Genomic DNA, 6970 nt, shown 5'->3' with positions numbered 1-6970 from the left:
ATGGACCGTTTTATGCTCTTTGATAAACACACTGATGAAATGAGTAAAAAGTAGTCGGTTTATTAATGTTTTTAAGCCGTATAAGTAAGAGTCTTGACAAACCCTCCAGAATACTTGTTGTGCAGACAATTATACTCAGTTTGATTAACTATTGCATCAGAATATGGGGCACCACAAACTTAACAGTAATAAATAAGACTCAAAAACTACAAAATTTTGCCGCAAAACTAGCTATGGGAGGTGCAAGAAAATTCGATCATGCTTCACCAATAATACAAAAACTTGGGTGGCTAAAAATTATCGAAAAGTATAAACTGGAGACGTGTACCACAGTTTTTAAGATACTAAATGGTTTTCATCCAGATTGGTATAAGAAATTTTTAACTGTTCATGAAACAACAGATAGTTCAACACGACAGCAGAGTTGCTTATTTATACCAAAGACTCGAACAGATACCGGTGCCAGAAGTTTGGATGTGACAGGCCCAAAAATGTGGAACAGTCTGCCTTCTGATGTTACTAGCGTTGTCTCTGTGTCCAGTTTTAAAAGTAGACTCACTCGATATCTTTTAAAATAGTGTTTTTAATATTACTATGTTTTTAGTTTCTACATTTATTCCATTTTATATTATGACTTCAATTTACTTTTCCTATATGAATAGTTTTAATATGTAGACACAACCAACCATATGGTTCTAGGTCAGAGTATAAAATACTACTATACCCAATCGTTCCTCACACTATGTAAAATGAATAACCACTGTTCAAGTGGAAATAAAATTATTATTATTATTATTATTATTATTATTATTATTATTATTATTATTATTATTATTATTATTACTCTCTCTCTCTCTCTCTCTCTCTCTCTCTCTCTCTCTCTCTCTCTCTCTCTCTCTCTCTCTCTCTCTCTCTCTCTCTCTCTCTCTCTCCCTCCCTCCTCCCCATCTGTTGCTCTTCTCCATGCATTTTTTTCCTCTAGTTTTATTTTATCCTTTTCTGCCTTTACCCCCATCCTCTCTCTCTCTCTCTCTCTCTCTCTCTCTCTCTCTCTCTCTCTCTCTCTCTCTCTCTCTCTCTCTCTCTCTCTCTCTCTCTCTCTCTCTCTCTCTCTCTCTCTCTGCCGGCTAAATATAAAGAGACGCCGAATGAATACTAAGTTGGTTGTGTGTGTGTGTGTGTGTGTGTGTGTGTGTGTGTGTGTGTGTGTGTGTGTGTGTGTGTGTGTGTGTGTGTGTGTGTGTGTAATGAGGACACAAGAACACACACACACACACACACACACACACACACACACACACACACACACACACACACACACACACACACACACACACATGGAAAAAAAGAGCAAGAGAACTTGAGACCATCCCGTGAACTGTTAACCCGCTTGTCTGGGGCAGAAGAGAGAGAGAGAGAGAGAGAGAGAGAGAGAGAGAGAGAGAGAGAGAGAGAGAATTTTTTTATTACCATATATAGATCAGAGATCTTTAGCATGTTTTCCTTCCTTTTGAGATGGAACTGATGGTGAAAAATATGATAGAAGTAGAAGTAGTAGTAGTAGTAGAAGTTGTAGTAGTAGTAGTAATAGTAAAAGCAATAACAATAGCAACAATAATAATAATAATAATAATAATAATAATAATAATAATAATAATAGTAATAATAATAATGATAATAATAATAATAATAATAATAATAATAATAATAATAATAATAATAATAATAATAATAGCAATAATGAAAGATGAGCACACACAACAATATTCTTTTATATAAGTGCTCTAAAACATGTGCAAATTAAAGTATAAAACTACACATTAAAATTTATAATACGAGTAATTGTAACTTAAGAGATGTTGCTAGAGAGAGAGAGAGAGAGAGAGAGAGAGAGAGAGAGAGAGAGAGAGAGAGAGAGAGAGAGAGAGAGAGTTACGAGACTAGCTCACGAGTTATGATTGCATAGAAGTTGCATGTACATTGACACAATCTGGCAGGCCTCATTCTGTTCTCCTCGCTGGGGGTTCTGAGGGCAGTGAGAGGGGAAAGGAGAGGGGGGAAGGGGGAGTTGTGGTAATGATAGGTATATTGTAGTGGTGAATGTCTCAATTAAGGGAGTGTTTTATCTGGTGAAGCTCTTGCGACACACACACACACACACACACACACACACACACACACACACACACACACACACACACACACACACACACACACAGATCTTCCTGGTCGCGTCTGTCTGTGTGCCTCCCTCGTTTGTCTCCATAATCACCAATTCGCCTGTCTGCCTGTGTCTGTCTGTCTGTTTGTGTGTTTGGATCTCTTGTGGCTTAGCGCAAACTTTTCTGACTGGTGTTCTGTTTTGTTTCTTTTATTTACTTATTTGTGTGCGTTTTCTTCGTTTAGTGACTTAATTGGTATAGCACCACTGTCTTTTTATTTATTTTATTTTTTTCTGGATTCATTTTAATTACGTGTAGTGTTTCATTTATTATTTTTTCCATTTTTTTGTTGACTTCTTGATGCATTTTATAAGATTTTATGTTGTTTTCTGTGACAATTAATATTTTTCATTCCGTCGAAGCTCGGCAGTGACTTTTCTTGTTTAATTGTTTATTGATTGGACTTTAAACTTTTCGTGACCTGCTTTGTCTTGTCTCTTGTCTTTTTTTTTCAGAGTTCATCTATATTTTTTTCTCTCGGATTTTACCGTAATTAAGAGAGATGGAAGAGAATGATGTCTGCTTTAATGCTTTTATTAATGAGTTGTTTGTTTATTTGTATCGATATCCATTCATAAAAGCAATGGATCTGACTTTATTCACTCATTACCTTTATATATTATTTATTTTTTTTCTCTGATCTTTATATTTTTTATACTGACTAATTATTGATCTGCATACTTTTAAAAGCATTACATTTTTTTTTTTTTTTGCGACTTCATTCATTGTCTGTTTTGTTTTAGTTCAGTTCTGATATACAGTATACATTTTTCTTTTTCATTTCAATTAAAAACATCGGTTGAAAAAAAAAGTTTTGTTTTCATTTTGATTTCCGAGTGCGGGGAAATATTTTAAAGTTTTTGGTCTATTTGTCTCTGTACGTGAGTGCCAGGCAGTGTTGGGTACGTGAGTGCCAGGCAGTGTTGGGTACGTGAGTGCCAGGCAGTGTTGGGTACGTGAGTGCCAGGCAGTGTTGGGTACGTGAGTGCCAGGCAGTGTTGGGTACGTGAGTGCCAGGCAGTGTTGGGTACGTGAGTGCCAGGCAGTGTTGGGTACGTGAGTGCCAGGCAGTGTTGGGTACGTGAGTGCCAGGCAGTGTTGGGTACGTGAGTGCCAGGCAGTGTTGGGTACGTGAGTGCCAGGCAGTGTTGGGTACGTGAGTGTTAGGCAGTGTTGGGTACGTGAGTGCCAGGCAGTGTTGGGTACGTGAGTGTTAGGCAGTGTTGTGTACGTGAGTGTTAGGCAGTGTTGTGTACGTGAGTGTTAGGCAGTGTTGTGTACGTGAGTGCCAGGCAGTGTTGTGTACGTGAGTGCCAGGCAGTGTTGGGTACGTGAGTGTTAGGTAGTGTTGTGTACGTGAGTGTTAGGCAGTGTTGTGTACGTGAGTGTTAGGCAGTGTTGTGTACGTGAGTGTTAGGCAGTGTTGTGTACGTGAGTGTTAGGCAGTGTTGTGTACGTGAGTGTTAGGCAGTGTTGTGTACGTGAGTGTTAGGCAGTGTTGTGTACGTGAGTGTTAGGCAGTGTTGTGTACGTGAGTGTTAGGCAGTGTTGTGTACGTGAGTGTTAGGCAGTGTTGTGTACGTGAGTGTTAGGCAGTGTTGTGTACGTGAGTGTTAGGCAGTGATGGGTTAGGTTGAGTGCATGTGAGTACACTGTCTACTAATTTGTGTGTGTGTGTGTGTGTGTGTGTGTGTGTGTGTGTGTGTGTGTGTGTGTGTAACTATCAGTCGTCCCATCCAGTAATTATGAGGCCTAATTATCTTGTGTATTGAAGTGGATGTTATTATTATTGTTGTTGTTGTTGTCGTTGTTGTTGTTGTTGTTGTTGTGTAAAATACTAATAACAACACTTAATAAAAAATTTAGTAAAAAGTAAAGTTGAACAAAGTGAAGACATTTTATACTTTAAAAACAAGAACAGAACGTCAGTATGCAATTTACGCAATAATCATGCATACATACAAAGTATTCTCATACGTACTACATGCATGCTTGCATACATACGTACGAACTTTTCACACAATTACTCCACTCGCCAACACAGATTCAGTCAGTCAGCTAGTCAGTCAGTCAGTCAGTCAGCCAGCCAGTCAGTCGCTCAGGCAGTCGTCATTGTGTGAGTCAGCTGGTCATTTTTCATTTCTCCTTTCATTCATTGATTCATTCATTTATCTGTTTATTCATTCATTCATTCATTCATTGGGTCAGTCAGTCATCCAGCCAGTCAGCCAGCCTACCCGCCAGCCAGTCAGTGAGTCCAGTCCTCGGTGGTGGCGCTGGGGCTGGGATGGGGTTGGAACTGGGGGCGGTGGTGAGAGTTATTGATGGGGATGGACAGCCTCATTACCGTGATGGGCTTGCCTACATTTGTTAACCCTCCCAACCACCTACACCTGCCTCGCCTCAATTACCGCGTTTCCCTTGCTCCACTTCCTCCCCGTGCTCCCTTTAACTCCTGCTTCCCTTAATTTCTCCCTCTCTCCCTCCTGCACCCGCCGCCCGCCGCGCCTCTCCCCTCAAGGGCATAAGGAAAAACATTCATTTGGATAATTTATTCAGCGGGAAACTTTCTTGAGAGCGGCATTAATTTAGCGAGTCTTTTTTTCTTTCATTTTCCTTCCTTTTTTTTTCTCTCTCTTCTTCCTTGCACTTGTTGGCTGGCTGGCTGGCTGACTGGCGCGCTTCTTGGTCCCTAATGAAGCCAGGCTGAGGCGGGGCCGCTAATGGTGTGTACAGGCCCCGCTTGTTACCTAACTTTTCACATCGAAGTTTTGGGACATAAAATTCAGTAGTGTGTTGGTCCAGTTCCCGCCACCACCACCACCACCACCACTGTCACTGCCTCCGCCCTTCCCTCAGCCTCCGTCTTAGTGTCAGCCGTCGTGCACCGTCCCCTGGGAACCCTAATTATTACAACCTCAGATTCCTGGTTAATCTCTTTAGCTGCTCTCTCTCTCTCTCTCTCTCTCTCTCTCTCTCTCTCTCTCTCTCTCTCTCTCTCTCTCTCTCTCTCTCTCTCTCGTTTTCTGACTTCTAACTGAGTGTAAAATAAAGTGTAAGGGAGTGAGTGGTTTACTTTTTTTTCTTAATATGTTTCCCTTGCTCGGCGTGTTTTTAAATCCCCTTCATCTCATTAGTGATGTTTTACGCTGTGCTTGGTGGTAGTTTTTTCTCTCTCTCTCTCTTTCCCTCTCTCTCTCTCTCCAGAGGTGAGGAGTGAGGAGATCGGAGAGAGAACTTGCTATCTTTAATTTTTTTTCATTATTACTCGGGATTCGTTCAGATGAGTGATTGAGTGATTGAGTGAGTGGGTGGGGCAGCGTGGTGGCAGTCCTGGGCGCTGGTCGTGTTGTGGTGAAGAAGACGGGTCGTGAATGAACTGACCTGGGTAACTGAGGAGAAGGGAGAGAGAGACAGAGAGGGAAGTATAAGGATGAGTGGAATGAACGTTTAGAAACCATCTCTCTCTCTCTCTCTCTCTCTCTCTCTCTCTCTCTCTCTCTCTCTCTCTCTCTCTCTCTCTCTCTCTCTCCATGCATTCTTTCAGTTCATCATATTGTTTTAACTACTTACCTCTCCTTATCTTCTTTTTCGCCCCTCCCTCTCTTTCTCCCTCCCTCCCAGCCTCTCTCTTTAACACTTCCTTTCGTACTGTTTTCCCCTCTTGCTTCCCCCTTCGTCTCAAGTATAAAAGAATGTTAGTTTCTTCCTTCTTCCCTTCTGTCTTCCTCTCCTTGCTTCTCTTCCCTTCCCCTCTCTACCTTCTTGTCTCATTCCGTCTTTTTTTCTTTTGCTCTCTCTTTCTCTCTCCCAGGTTTCATATTTGCTCCTTCCTAATACATTCCCCTTCCTTGCTTCCACTCTTTTCTTCTCTTTTTCTCTCTCTGTACACTTCATCTTTGGTCCCCATAATCCTCTTCCCTCTCTATATATGTATGTGTGTATGTATGTATGTCCTCTCCGTAACAACTTTCTTATTTTTTTTCTCTCCTTCTCTTTCGTGCTTCCCTCTTCCCTCCTCCTGCTTTTTTTTTTCTTTCTTTCCTTCTCTCTTCTCTCCTCTCGTTTCTTGGTCCCTCATCTCCCCTCTTCTTTCTTTTTTTCTCTCTTGTCTCTTCTTGCTTCTTCCTCTTCCCCCGCTTCTCTCTTCCTGTTTCTTCACCCTCCTTCTCTGTTCCCTTGTTTCTTCTCGCTCTTCTGTGTCCCCTACTTTCTCCCTAAGAACCTCCTCCCTCTTGTTCCCTGTTTCCTGTCTTGCTATCTCCCTTACTCTTGCCTTGTTTCTCCCGCTCCTCGTCGCTCTTCCTCGTTCTCCCCCATCCTCAGCGTGCATTCCAGTGTGTAGTGTTAGGTGCGCAGAGGAGGACAGGAGCAAAGCAACCCACTTAGGAATGCGTTGGCCGTGGTTGGAAGATGTAAGATAATGGCCAGAAATCGAGTAACATTCTTCACGGATCTCCGCTGTCGCTTGTGTTTTCTGTCAGTCGCAAGTCCTCCCATCTGCTGGCTGTCTTTTTGCATAGGTTGGTAATTGGGGTTTTTAGTGAATTGTTTGAGGTAATTATGAGGGAAGAAGCTAATCGTAAGTGGGAGTTTATGTGTTGTGTTAGTTGATTTGTGGTGATGGTTGTACATATCACACACACACACACACACACACACACACACACACACACACACACACACACACACACACACACACACACACACACACACACACACACCTGTTCCTCATTACCTTACCTGAC

This window comes from Scylla paramamosain, unplaced genomic scaffold (assembly GCF_035594125.1).
Source record: "Scylla paramamosain isolate STU-SP2022 unplaced genomic scaffold, ASM3559412v1 Contig7, whole genome shotgun sequence".
Lineage (NCBI taxonomy): Eukaryota > Metazoa > Arthropoda > Malacostraca > Decapoda > Portunidae > Scylla > Scylla paramamosain.
Note: the sequence above shows the minus strand (reverse complement) of the source record.